Source organism: Rhinolophus sinicus, chromosome 17 (assembly GCF_057876585.1).
Source record: "Rhinolophus sinicus isolate RSI-liver-muscle chromosome 17, RSI-T2T, whole genome shotgun sequence".
Classification (NCBI taxonomy): Eukaryota; Metazoa; Chordata; class Mammalia; order Chiroptera; family Rhinolophidae; genus Rhinolophus; species Rhinolophus sinicus.
The window spans coordinates 2,839,021-2,853,261 of record NC_142517.1 but is presented as its reverse complement, the minus strand read 5'-3'; the positions used below and the strand labels follow the sequence as shown (position 1 = coordinate 2,853,261).

Here is a 14,241-nt window from a genome sequence, read left to right as displayed (position 1 = left end):
TTCCCCTCCTAGTGCATATGTAAGGTGGGTTCTGCTTTAACATTGCACCTTCCAGAAATGGACCAGGTTCTCCAAGGAAGGGACGGGAGGCGGCTGCAAGCTGACGTGTGCCCTCTTTTCTCAGAATAAGGCTCGCCCTGCCCAACTTGCGGGAAGGTCATGAGGATCAAATGAGATAATGAGGATGTAAATGGTCTGGAAATGCCAGCTGCTATAGAAATGTACTGTATATATTTAACTCGGGTTTTTAAATCATGGTTATATAGTATTTGATGCATGTGGCAGTGATATAGCAAAGTAATGCAGTGGAACACCTGTGAGCCCACTCCCCGGAATACAGACATGAGTGAGCGAATGGAGTGACAGTGAACATCTGATGCATCGATCTCTGCCCTCATCTCAGGTCCAAGTCGAGAGTGCAGTCATACAGACTGAGGAGGTGCTGGGCCGGAGCGGAGCACTAACCACGTACCGCGTGGCCCTAGGACGGCTGCCGCCCGCTCGAGGCCAGTGAGGGACTCCCTGCCGCCTCAACTAGTGTAAGTCCTGTTCCTCCTTGCTAACTTGATGCGCACAGCAGCGTCTCCTGCTGCCTTTACTTTGTATTTCCTTGATTATTTGGAGCATAAGGGCCTTTCCCCACCCTCGCCCCCCACCCAGGTTTATTCTTCATCTACATTCACTACTAGTTACTTAGATCCTTTCCCCTCAGGGCACCCTCATCTCCCTGTGTACGTGGTTCCCCTGTTTTTCTCCCTGCTGAGCAAGTCTTCAACTCTGATACCTTCCCCGGGACACCTGTCCTAACTGCTTCGGGCCCCTTCTTACCATCCCTCTGGTTGTACTTCTGTCGCACTCCTTGCGCATTTGTGACTTGTGTTTCCAGGTTAACCTCCCTAAGCGCCCCCAGGGCTTTGGCCCCCACAGTCTTGCACAGAGCCTGACACTTAGTGAGGCTCACAGTACTGAAATTACTAAATGCCCTTGGCAAGTTAGGAAAATGCAATAAAGTAGAAAGAAGAAAGTGAAGCCCTGTCACCTCACCTCCAGACACAGCCGATGCTGGCATTTTGGTGTGAACCCTTCTAGGCTTTTCAAATGCATATGGACTTGTACTTGGTTTTATTTGTCACTTGCCACGACCACATACCCTTCATTATGTGGTAAACATGTGAAAACTTCTTCAAAAGTGTTTTAAAAGACTGAATAGTGTTTTACCTTAAAGATATACCAGAATTATCTTGACTCTAATCAAGGTTCGATAAAAGAGTGAATGGAAATGTTTAATACAGATTGGGGGGGGGGGCGCATTACTTAAGGATATTCTACTCCAGTATGTTATTAAGAAAACGCTGTTTCAGCTGTCTTTTCTGGGTACCTCATTCAGCGGTACTCTGGGAGGCCCACCTGAAGCCCTTCCCCAGCTCTGGCCCCTCCTCTTATGGCTCCGACATGCCTCTTGTTTGCCGTCTTTCTGTCCTCCCCAGGAGGCTCGAGCTGCTAGGACAAGCCCTTAGTGGTTGTGGACCAACTGCAGCTGGCAGGAGAGCTAAGTGAATCGTTTCCCTCCCTCCTTCCTGACAGCCAGGAAATTTTAAACCAGGCTGGTAGTGTTAGCTTTCCTGGGACTGGCACCTGCGCCATCTGAGCCCTGAGACCTGGCATGGAAAAGAACCAGGCTGGGATCTGCTTTGGGCCAGGCCAGGCCCCTGGCAACCCCCTCCAGGCAATGCCAGAACTCATCAGCGTAGTGCCATTATCTGTCGCACTGGGTACAGGGTCTCCGTGCAGGGACCCTTAAAGTGCCCCCATTGAACGAGAATGGAAATGTGAAAATAGACATTTATAAGCAAGGTCAGTTTGGTGAAAATAATCTCACTTCACCAGTTCATTCCTTTGATTAGTTCCCTTAGTACAGTCAGATGATAGTTTGTCAGCTGCAGATAGCTCAGATTTTATAGGCATATTTGGTTTAAAAACCTCTATTAACTTCCTGCCACCTAACCAAACCTTAACAGGATTTAGATTAGAGATGAGGGGGCAGGGAGTCAAACTCCGTTTTTAGAAGGAAACGGCAAATCAACAAGATAAGCTGACGAAAAGGCTCTCTTAGCCCAGCTCCCGACATGTCCGAGAATCATCACATGATCGGAATAACTTGCTGCGCTTCCCAGGGATTAGAGTAGCCCCAGCCTCTGTGCACTGACTCACAGTCTGAAGGACGTTTGTGACCCGTCACTCGACAGCACAGACTTATTGAGCACCTGCAACGTGCCAGCTTGATTCCAGATGATATGGGCTCACCAGTGCGCAAAGCAGGTAGAACTCTCTGCCCTCGTAGAGGCCACATCCTAACGCATTACCTCTTTCACCCTCACGTCAGTCCCAGGGAGGCACAGTGGGGAAACCAGTGCTCAGGAGAGTAAAGTGACATCCCAGGGTCCCCCACCAGTAAGTGTGGAATCAGGATTTGAACCCACGTCTTCAGATTCCAGATCCCAACCTTTTCTCCTAGACCGCTGTGCACTGTGGACTCGTGACTGGTGTTGAAAAAGGTGACTTTAAGGGACAGTAAAGAAAAAATGCCATAGCCAATAAATCACATCTATTACTGAGTTACACAAGTCTATTTTTAGAAAGGACCGAAAACAAATGGTTTCAACCACAGAAGTTAAACAGTTAGTGAACTAGAAAACATAGCTACTTGGCAGAGTCCTGGGCCCAGCCTACCTGTGGCCACAGTGAGTGCTGAGGTCATTAGGGGGCAGTGGCTTCGTGCACTGTCCGCCCCCTGGTGAGTATGGTGGATTCTGCTGCTTGGGCAAAGAGCCTCACCATGCGAGGCCAGACCTGCCCAGACTCCATGCTGGCTGAGAAAAGATGGGCACCATAGTAAGCAGACCACTAGGTTTGGTGCGAGAACATGAGCAGTGGCTGTTACCACCCACCAGGCTTATTAGTCCGCATATTGTTCCTAATAAAAGTACCTCGTCTTCAGAAATCATCAAATACAGGCCCAGAGGGAGCCTTAAGTACAGCCCCTCAACATAAGCCATATACTTGACCAAACCACGCCTGGGCTGGAGAGTGTTGAGCCTTGCAGAAAACCTTGTAAAACTTCCCGTCATGCTTACCACATTCATCTGCCAAGCTCCACTGAGGGAGTGACTCCTTGGGTGATGGGTCAGCTTCTATTTCCACGTTCCTGACCCGATAACTACCTGGAGGCTGAAAATGAAGGGGCATGTACAGCAGACGGACTCAGGCAGCACATGAGCCCGGAGGGGAGCTTGCCTGGCGGGGATGTAAGTCCCAGTTCAGTGCCAGCCCCTCCAGCAGCCCACAGCCAATTGGCTCCAGTTCCCTGCAAAGGCACTGGGAGGGGGGCCGTCTCAGGGACCATACGCCTTACCCACGTACACAGGAAAGGGAAGAAACATCTCTTCTAGGATCAGGGTCAAGGATCCAGAGCAAGGACATTGGCTCACCCTGTCTTCTGCAGGCAGTTGGCCAAGCCCACCCGTGTAAATGAGCCGTTTCCTCCATATGATTTCAGGACACTTGGAAATGTGTCCCAAACTCAGGTATCGCAGGGTCGACAATCCTACCACCAACAAGCCATTGCCTAAGCTAAGCATAGCCTTCTCTTTTTTTACATTAATTTTTATTTTATTTGACAATGCACACCGGTAGTTTAAAATCAAACAGTACTGAAAGACACAGTTCTGTCCCTTCGTTCCTCATCCTGCAGCCCAGAGGCCACTGCCTTCCACTCTTGGCCTCCCCCCAACCCCCACCCGGGCGCCCCTCCCTATTTCTAAAGACTGAGCACGCTGACTTTTTGGTGGGTTCAGACCTCTTGTTGTGGAGATGAGCCCTAGCTCTCTGACACCCCCTCCCACTCCTGACCCAGTGGGACCAGCTGATGTAGCCAGGGAGACTCTCTAATCCTCTCTAACTGTGTTCAAGGCACCTGCCTGGGCCCTTCCCTTCCCCACCCAGGAGGGGAGCCCTTGGGGGAGACGGAGCTCCCATACATGAGCCAGTCAGGCTGGTGCAGCCTGAGGAGCCAGCAGGCCTGGACAGCTCCTCTCTGGGCTTGCGCAGGACCCGGCAGGCCCACGCCTCACAATCGATGGGGCCCCAGCTCCCTGGCACATGGACTCCGGTCTGCCTGGAACGTGGGCCACGCTTCACAGCGGGATGCTCTTCATTCTGTTGTTACCAGCAGCATTGAACAGAGCTCTCCCGGCTCAGCGGTTAGCGCCCACACTGCTGCAACTCTTGCTTTTCTATCCGTGGAGAAAATTATCCACATTAAGCAAACAGGTTCTGATTTCACCTTTCCTTATCTCTCAAATAATGGGTGATGCGTTTGTGCTTTCCAAGCTTGAGGCATTTTCTCGGGCTCTGAGGCCCACGGTCCTCCAAGCTCCCGATAGGCAGGGCCTACCCTTGCGCCCACCTTGGCCCGGCTGGAGCTTCTGTCCTCTCCTGGACGGCCTCTTCGCCACACCTCGCGGTTTCCCCGGAGAGGCCGAGCTCCTGCACAGACGTCCTTTTCAAAACTCATTTCTCATCACAACCCTGGCTCCTAGCACAGGGCTTCTTTTGCACTTAGAAGGTTCTAGCTCTTAGAGCTTCTCTCACATGAATGACCAAGCTTTCCAGTAGGTGTCACATTGCCTCTTGCTTAAGAGCAGGGAAAAGGAGTGAGTCTTCACTGCAAGTTGGGCGGATGGCAAAGCCTCCCTTCCGGTGGGTTCTGCCCACCCGTTTGTCCAGCACCCACTTGGGCTCCCAGACACACACACCGTCACACAGATCGGCGCCAATAGAAATTCACTCGTTTCCTTCCAGCTCATCGCCTGGCAACAGCTGCTGTCCTCTCGTTAGGGTTCCCAGTGGTTACCCTCATTCCTCCAGATTTCCGCAAACACCAGAGGTCACTTCCTCCCTCTTCACTTTCAGCGACAGTCTTCACCTTCTGTGACAACGAGAACACAGATGAGAGCTCTCACCTGGGGCCTTCCGCCTCTAAAATGCCTCTGCCTAAGCACTGTCCCTTCTCCATCCTCAGCTCGTTTCTCCACACACGCTTTGGATCCCTTGTCTTTCTGCCTGTGAAGGGACATGTGTCCTTGAGTGAGAGCCTCTCTCCTGTACGTACCAACTCCTGTCCTCTCCTGCTTCTTCAGGACCTGGCCTCCTAGGAAAGACGGCTGCTTCCAGGTCTGGGGCAGGAACTGGGTGAGATGAGCTCAGAATAGCTTGTCACACTAGAAAGCAGTGACACTCAAAGGTGCCAGGGTCGTGTCAGAAGGACTCCAGACCCTGAGAAGAGGCTCCCACTGGCCAAAGGCAGGCAAATGAGATTCAGTAAGAAGCGTACTCAGTGGGTCACCACCCACCAGCTGTGACTCAGTCCCCAGTGCATGTAGCAAAACACACTGATGACTTTTGAAGAATACTAGAAAACCAACTCATTTCGAAAAGTGACAAAGGAAGGCATTATTCCGAATTTATCCTGCCTTTCCTGTACAAACTACCTCAGAGTAAACTAGATACATGACAAAGGGAAGTTTCTTGTTACAGAAGTACGCTGGTAAAGACGGGAGAGTGGAATTAGGCCACCACAATTTCCCTTCTGTGAGTTCTGACTTCTAAAGAATCAGTGAACTTAGAGAAGGAACACTCAGACCGCAGGACGAGATGCCCAGACGCTGTGTGCCTGCCTCGAACCTACCAAATCTGATCAGGTCTCTACACCTCACTGCCAACTTCAGGAAGTGCTGGGGGCAAAAGAACGTTTAGACCACAGCATGAAGGCGGAGTCTGCACAAGGCAGCGTGTAGAAAACAGACAAGTGACCTGCCTCCATAACAACAACGGCAACCAGCAGCTGGGGCAGAGAGAGACAGGCCGGGAAGTTTCCAGATGAGGAGACATGTCAAACAACACACCTGTGGACTGTCTGGATCCCCGTTTAAAACAAACAAAACCAAGAGCCAGAACACTTATAGGACAGTCAGGGAAGTGAGGACACAGGCTGGACACTTGATGCTGTCATGGATTGTTCTGGTTTGGCACAGCCATGACGATGGTTTTGTGGTTGTGTTTAAAACCATATCTTTTACAGATACAGATAAAACTTTACAGAAGAGATACTATGTCTGTCATGTGCTGCCAAATGATCCTGGGGCAGGAAGTGAAGTCAAAACAGAGGAAACAAAATCAGCCGTGTGTTGATAATTGATGCAGCTGGGTTATGGGTACATGCGTTTCACTGCAGCGTTCTCTCACCTGCTGCATAGGCTTGAAAATGCCCGTGTTTTACAAATACCCTTCTCCTTCCCAAGACCCTCTCCAGCTTTGGGCCCTGCTGTCTCTTCCCTTCCTGAAATGGTGCTCTGCTCCGTGCTGCCTCGTCTTCCTCACTCCCTACTCAATCCTCACCCACAGCAGTCTGCCCGCCCACCCCACCCGCATGGAAGTGTCAGCCATGAGCTTCTGGGTGAAGCCAGCAAACACTGACATCTTCGCAGCATCTGATTCTGTGGACCGCTCTCTCCCCTTCTGGAAACACTGCTTTCCTTGGGCTTCTGGGACAACACATTCTCCTGGCTTTTCCCACCAATCCATCCCTGGCTTCCAGCCCCTCCTCCCTGCCTGGCCCTGAAATGTTAGCACTCTGGGGTTCAGTCTAGTCTCCTGCCCAGGCAAGCTTTCTACTCCCTGGCTGTCAATTGCTGTCCATAGCAGGCCTCGCTCGCCGGCCTAGGATTCTTTCAGACTCCAGACCACACATCCAGCCCCGGTCAACAGCTCCACTGAGAGGCCCCCCAGGAACCCCACACTCAACAAGAGCAAGTAAAGTCCTCGCCTCAGCCCACCCCCCAGTCTGGTTGGCCTTTGCGTGTTCCCTCTCTCCATGAAGACGCCCCCATCCACTTAGCTACCCAAGCCGGGCGCCTGGGGGTCGTCCTGGCTCCTCCCTCTCCCTTGCCTCCTTTCTCTCACCTCCTAGACCTGTCTCCAGTCGGTGCTCCCCATGGCCGAAATCTCGGGCTGTATTGTCCTCCCCTCATCCCCTCTGCGCCCTCTCATTACCTGCACCATCTCTGACACCCAATCTGGCCTTCGGCTTCTGTTGTGACAACATGCTGTGTCCCCTCCCTTCTGTGCCCTTGGCCAGTTCCTCGTATGCTCCTGAGATGTCACTTGCCATGACCAGCTAGCCTGGGTCAGGTGACCCTCTCTTGCACCCCGTGTGTCTTCTGTTGTAACATGTAACACAGTGCTGGGCTTGCTGGCTACCTGTCTGCGGTCTTCACTTACGGGGAGGGCCACACCTGTCCTAGTGCCTCCTGGGGCCACAGTGTGGCCCCTGGGCCTCCACCTGTCTTGGGTTGGGTCAGGGGAGGGCAGGAGGAGAGGTGGGGTTGTTTACCTGCACCCCTTCCCTGCTGGGCTGTAATGTGAAGGCAGCTGCATTCCTACCAAAGCCCCTTCTGTCTAGCAGTGCCCTCTGCAGCCTGAGGCTTAGGGTGCTAATGACTTAACAACTTCCTGGTGTTGCCAGCCTGGAGTGCACTTTTGTTAATTTCCCTGCACCCTGCTAAAACTTACGCAGTGGCCCTTTATTGGGTTAAATAGTGCCCCACCCCCCAAAAGAAAACAAAAAAATCCATTTCTTTCCCAGAACTTGAGAATGTGATCGTCTTTGGAAATAGGGTAGTTAGTTGCAGATGTAATTAGTGAAGTTGAAGGCTTTTGGAGTAGAGTGCACCCCAAGTCCACTGTGACTGTGTCTCATGAGGGGGAGACATGGCTGGAGACACACCGATGGAAGACGATGTGAAGACACAGGAAGAAGGCCACGTGAGGACAGGCGGATTGGAGCGATGCACCGACAAGCCAACGAGCATCAGGATTGCCAGCAACACCAGTAGCTAAGGGAAGACTGTAGCGGGTTGTTCCCGGGGCCATCGGAGGGAGCGGGGCCGGCCAGCTTCTTGAGCTCAGGTTTCTGGCCTCCTGACCCGTCAATTGCCAGTGTTTTAAGCCACCTGGTTTGAAGGCCTTTGAGAGAGCAGCCCTAGGAAATGAATATAGCCCCTTCCTGACCTTCACATCAGTTTCCATTTGAGTGGACCACCTATTCCTGCCACCTGCGTCTTGCACTGTGAACTCTGCAAAGGCAAGGTCCCTTGTTGACTCCGCAAGGCATCCAGGCTGGCATAGGGCTGGCCTCTAGAGGCACCCAATGAATATTTGTTGGATAAGAGTGTGCGTGCCTCTGATTTCAGCTGTTCCTCTCTTACTGAAATAAAATCAAAACAAATCCAAAGCCAGCATGGAAGTTTGGTGTTGAAGCAGGGTCCCGCCCAGGCAGTGCGAGTCTGGGCATCTGGCCTCATCTCTCTGGAGCCCTGGCCGGATCTGAGTCAGCGGCAGCCCAAGGACACACCTCCCTGGGCCTGGCATGCTTGGTCGTGATTTAAAGTACTGGATGTGAAGTTTAGCTGGATTGGAAATGCATTCGACTCTCACAAGAAATTTCAATCTTACATGTCAGTGAAAGAAAAGGAAGGCTTGTTAGATTCTTTAAATATCATTTCAACTGTTGTAAAATTTGTGTGATTATGAAAAATGGCTTTAAAGTTATCATTAGTTGCAGGAACAAAGTGTCTCAATCTTGGCGTCCCAGTTGCCCTCTCTGGCCTGAACTTGTGTGCTATCGTTTCAAGCACAAAACTTGATGTGTTCATCAGAGCAATCAGTTTTTCACTTCAGAATGTGAGCTGTTTTATTTGGGAGTTTTACACAAATTTACTAGCTCCTCCAACACATTTTAAATGTTTCTTACAATCATATAAGAGATTAATATAAAATTAACATTTTATAGAAGATTAATATTTTTAAGCAAATATGATAAGTCCCTTCTGGTTTTCCCTAGGGTGCCATACAAAGATTATCATTTTCTCCGTGAAAAAATGTGAAAAATGTTGGGATACCCTGTACTGTCACACCACATCCATTCATGCAGTTTGCAAACGTGGATCAGTGCCCTCGGAGTGGTCATGACCTCGAGAAGGCCTCCAACCCATGTCTAGGGGCCAGGAGATGGGTTTAGAGATAACTAGTCCTAACTCATTGTGATATGTCAGGATCCGGAGGTGTCTGCCGCGCCCCAAAAATGCAGTGAAGACTGCCTGAGAGAACAGGGAAATATTTGACCTGGGCCCCCAAGTTTGAGCTCACTATGCCAGGCTGGGGTCAGGAGGACCAAGGCAGAAATACCAATGTAGGAGAAAGCACGCATCTTGGAAACCAGCAGCCATGGGCAGAAAGACGCACGGGTGGGTTAGGCCTTTAGAAGGGCGGTGTGAGACAGCCAGAGAGTGGGTTGCATGAGGGAGAGCTTGGAACTGGGGAGGCTGATGCCCCAGGTTAGTGAGAGAGGAGCCCTGAGCAGTTTCTGCAGGGCCCCAAAGGAGGGGGCTGGGGGCCGACTGGACTGGTTTGGGGCTCACCAGGAATGGAGTGTTAGGAAAGGGAGGAGAAGGAACCGGCAGACAGGAGGTCGGCAGAAAGAGACCACCCCAAAGGGAGAGAAGCCCAGAGGCCTGGACCAGCTCCCTTGCAGGATGAGGGGACCCCGCAGGTGTCCTGTGGCTGCACATTAGGGCCACAGTGAGGCTGGCAGCTTACCTTTCTGCATGGAGAACACTTCTCGAAAGCCTGAGAGGTGTACTTGATGCAACCCAATTCAGCAAACGGAAAAAGATGCCAAGGTGTTCTGGAAACACAACAGCCCCCGGGGCAAACTGTAGGGCCTGGCAGGGAGGGGGCAGCCTTCCCAGGCTGGCGTGAGGGGAGTGCTGGGCAGCGTAGGGCGTGGTGCCCGCCAGAGGCCCAGGTCACTGTCCGCACAGACATTTCTGGGCATCTATGGCCCGGCCTTGGATTGGTTTTAGCCTTAAGAATTGTTTAAACTAGGGGCAGCCTTCCTTCTGGAATTTCATTTGTCAAATGTACTTTCTGCTTCGTTTGGCTTTTCTTGAAAGGTGCTCTCCTGGGGGCTGGGCTCCTGGCTTGAGTTTGGATGCCGTGTGTCTACTATGAGGGTTCTGCAGGTTCTCCTAGGCCGGTCTCAATTCGGGCCTTTCTCCCAGGCTGCCCGAGGTCAAATTTGGGCCAGAAGTGAGCATGGGATTCAGAGAGCGATTGTTCCTGGTGACATGGGAACTGTCTGTGAGGGCACCAGCGATGCTGGGTGACTGGGCCAAGTGACGGGGCCAGGCTGGGCTTCCCCAGCACAGCCGTGTGAGCTGCGTGTGTCACGCGTGCACACAGGTGTGATAAAAGATGGTTCAACGTAGCCTCGTGGTCCCCATTGTCACCGAACAGAATGCTAGTTTCGTGATTCTCACCCTGGAGATGGGGCGGTAGGAAGGGAGGTGGGTGGCCGAAGCAGGCAGGCCCTCTTTAGCACTGGTCCTTCCTGGGGGACGCCTGGCTTTGTTCCTGTTGGTAAGACCTACCTCGAGGACAAAGGGCCCGTGGGGAGCTCGGGCGTGGCCTGTGGAGAACGTATCAGTAAATGCCGTGCGCCCGCTGGGCGGCAGGTGCAAGGCACAGGATGGCCGCGAAGAATCCTGAGCGGACCAATGACCGCGGCCTCAACAGCTGGCAGGCAGGCGGGCAGGCGGCGCCACTCCGCGCGGGGGCGCCCCCATGGCCGTTTGGGACCCTAGCGCGCTCCGGGGCCTGCGGGAGAACCGGGGAGCGGAGGAGCGGGAAGGGGAGGGGCCGAGCCGCCCGCCGGGCGCCCCGCGGCCACAGGAAAGTGAAAGGGCCGCGGGGCCTCCGCGCCGCCCCAGGAAGTCGAGAGCAGGAAGAGCCCACGGAGGCCCGGCCACCCGGCCAGGCTGCGTTGCGTGGGCCTGGGCGGCACAGGTGAGACGCGGGGACGGGGACTGGCGCTGGGAAGTGTCACAAGGACCCCTCCCCACCGCCCGCACCTGTGGGGAATCCGGACTCTGCTGGCGCAGCCTCGCGGCACCTGCCACCGTGAGCGACAGGCGGGGGCGCCCGCTGCCCGTGCTGGAGGGTACAGTGCCCGTCCGGGCCGGGTCCCTGCGCGCTGCTCCCCCTCCGCCCGTCTTTGTTTTTGTCTTTGGCCGGGGCCAGGCGGTGTCGAGCTCTCCCAGCTTTAGGGAAGTCTTCCGAATGAAGGGTCTAGAGCAGTAGCGGACGCCCCTGCCGGCGTCCGGCACCGGGTGGCACGGCATTCCCAGGAAGTGGAGGCAGGGGAGCGGGGCTGGGCTGGCAGCGCCCACTGGAGCCCGGGCAGGGACGAGCTGAGCTGTCCTGCCAGGTCCCCTCCCCACCCACCCCACCGGCCGTGACAGCCGGGGGTCTAGGGATCCCGCAGGAGGAGACCCGCGCACTGTCCGCCGCGTGATGTGGCTGTGGGCATGCCCGCCGGGTCCTCCTCCTCCGCGGATCAGTCGCTGGGGAGGAGCCAGCACAAAAAGCCACCCGGGAGGCTGGCACGTCAGCACCCTGGGCCTTCGGGTTGTTTGTCTGTTGAGCAGCTGGTTCCCGGAGCCCTTGAGCCTCCTAGCCAACGCGAGCGATGCCTGTGACCTTCTGTATTTGTAGGTCTTAAAGCCCAGGAAAGTCCACCAGTCGCCGGCCACCACCTTTGGGCTCGTTTTACCTCTAGCTGCCATCATCCTGCCCTCCCAGCCTCTTGCTGCTTATGCTGGTGACCGGGTGAACCATCAGGATTTGCATTTGAATGGAGTGCACTGGAGAGCCCCTTACCCCACCCCCAGGTTTGAATTTCTAAAGGTGGAATCCTAAGGCAATCTTTCCTTCAGTCTCCCAGAGCTCACTGCCTGGAAAGTGCCCGCCTGCCCTTGAACTTAAATTGTGTGAGGTGGTTTGAAAACGTGGGAAACTAGCTTAGATTCCTGCCCGGCCCGCCCTCACCCCCCGCCCGGGGCTCTGGCGTTAACCTCCTCTGAGATCAAGCTTGAAGTCCTGGCCTCCAGCCCCCGAGTTTCCCCCACAGTGTGTTGGAACTGCATTGGCAGGTGCTGGTTGGTGCAGACGCCTCTGAGGTCCTGATTGTTGGTGGTGCGGAGGGAGGACTCCCTTTCGTATTGAAGCCGAGGGGAAGAGAGAGTGGCCACTGGCATGCATCCTAAATATTGAATAGAGCCTTCAAAGCACTAGCCATAGAAAGCGGGTGTGTTTGTTTCCTGGAAAGGAAGTTGTTTCCTCTTTCTCAGAAGACATGCATTTCCCACCCACCTTTGCCTTGAAATAAGATCCACTTTTAAAACTTGGTCTTTAAGTAGATGATTTAAAATATGCCTGGGGCTGCTTTGATTATTTACAACAAATGCTTAGTTGTGCTTAGTTGTGGAAAGGCCCTTTCAGTAATACTCTGGCCATTACTTACTTTTGAGTCTCATTATTTTTGTCTCTGAAGAGTATGCGGAACTTTCTAGGCTGCACAGATCACCCTGTGTGGAGTTGGAGGGTGGGGCTCGAGAGTGCATATTTCCCTCGGGTCATTCTGTCATGGGTGACTAGGTTGGGCTGTGGCGGAAGGTTTTCTTAGAGATGCTCTGAAGGGCTGGTTCCCAAGTCGCCTCTCTGACAGTAGAATGAAACCCGATATTCTGACGCTTTTCCTTGTAGGTTCCAGGGGCGCCTATTAACAGACATTTAAAAAAAAAAAAGTATATCTTCTTATGTACTTGGGCTGTGTGCCCCGAACAAGGTTTAAACCACGTGATTTGATCCAGTTCTGCTGCCGTGTGTGGTGGGGGTGGGCGGGAGGAGGGGACAGAGGGAAACTGGACGAACCTGAATTGTCCCCGCAGCGTCCGCTTGCCAGGGGCCAGCCACTGACCTCATTGTTCTGCCCAGAAGTGAGCACGCTGCCTCTCCCAGGGTGGCCGTGGGCTCACGCGAGGCACGGAGTCCTCCCTGAGGACCTCAGAGGTCTGCACCAGCTCTCACGGGATGGTTTCCAAAGCACGGCCTGGCTTTGCAGGGGGAGGCCTCATTACACTGAGCTCCGAACATCCCACGTGTAAAATCACGATCTGTGCACGTCTTAATTGTACTTTGAGAATTTATAGCACTTGCTCTCACCTGTTTCACAGGCAGAAGAGCCCACACTGTTTTAAAAGAAAATTGAGTTTTCTTTCATGCTGATTTTCCAGTGCCTTCTGGATTTTTGCTGTTTCGGGTTTTGCCAGAATTGAATTGAGGTTGATTGATGGATTCCTTAGATGGCAGGAGACTATTTCCAGACAAGCTGAGAGAAGCAGTGTGTTCACTCAGGAAGATGTTGCATTCTGGCCTTCCGTTGTAAAAGTTAAACCAAATCCTTTACTCTGAAGTCATTGTCGCAGACTTGTTTCTTGAAGTATATTTAAGCCCAAACAGAAGTCCACTCATTTGGAGCAGAACTTTACTAACATTTTTTAAATATAGAGATTTGAGCAAAAACGATTTTGAAAAATTGTGGAAATTCATTCCCCACATCTCTTGAGCACTTGCTGTGTGCTGGGTTCTGACCCAGGGGATGGGACACAGCAGTCCCCTGCAGTCCCTTCCTCTCCTGAATTTACCGTGAGAATAACACCAGCGGCTGTTTACTGACCCTCTGCTAAGTGCCAGGCTGCTGCTGAGTGCTTTCCTCGGGTTCTCATTTCCTCCTATAACAGCCCTAAAACGTAGGTGTCATCCTCCCTGTTTTTTAGCTGCAGAAGGTGAGGGAGCCCAAGGTCAGCTGTGGGGCCAGGTGACGCTCCAGGAGAAATGAGCAGCTGAGGCTGTGTAATACAGTGAAGGCCCTGGTGGGCTCTGGAGCCAGGCTGGTGGGGACAGAGATGTCGCTCCGGCTGGAGCACAGGGGGCTTCTCCACTGCCTCCCTGAGACAAGATGGAGGGGGAGGGTTTCTGGGATCAGCGTTCACCAAAGATTTAAAATTTTTTTCCAAAAGTGGTATAAAGAAAAGTCATTGAAACAGCTCACTCTGGAGGGAGGACAGGAATGAAGTGGGGGAGGGAATCCCTTCTAATTGGGAAGACACGGGCACTTGTGAATAGAGTTTCAGCCCTCTACATCTGAACTATGTGCTGTGACGTCTGTTATCGCACGGAAGTTGTTTGAAGACATTAAATAAATGTCAGCTTCTTAAATCAAGA

At 53.0% G+C, this 14,241-nt stretch overlaps 1 protein-coding gene across 5 annotated transcripts in view; it reads left to right on the top strand.

The window, feature by feature from the left end:
- SLC37A1 (solute carrier family 37 member 1) overlaps positions 1–14,241 on the top strand; it is a 68,777-nt gene that overhangs the window by 6,945 nt on the left and 47,591 nt on the right. For 2 of the 5 annotated variants that reach the window (XM_088794202.1, XM_088794203.1), the window contains exon 1: positions 10,809–10,962. The gene's annotated coding sequence lies outside the window, so the exon portion shown is untranslated. Of the gene's footprint in view, positions 1–403; positions 540–10,724; positions 10,963–11,670; positions 11,847–14,241 lie in introns of those variants that run through there. The other 3 variants (XM_019745666.3, XM_074324860.2, XM_019745668.3) reach the window with 3 other exon arrangements.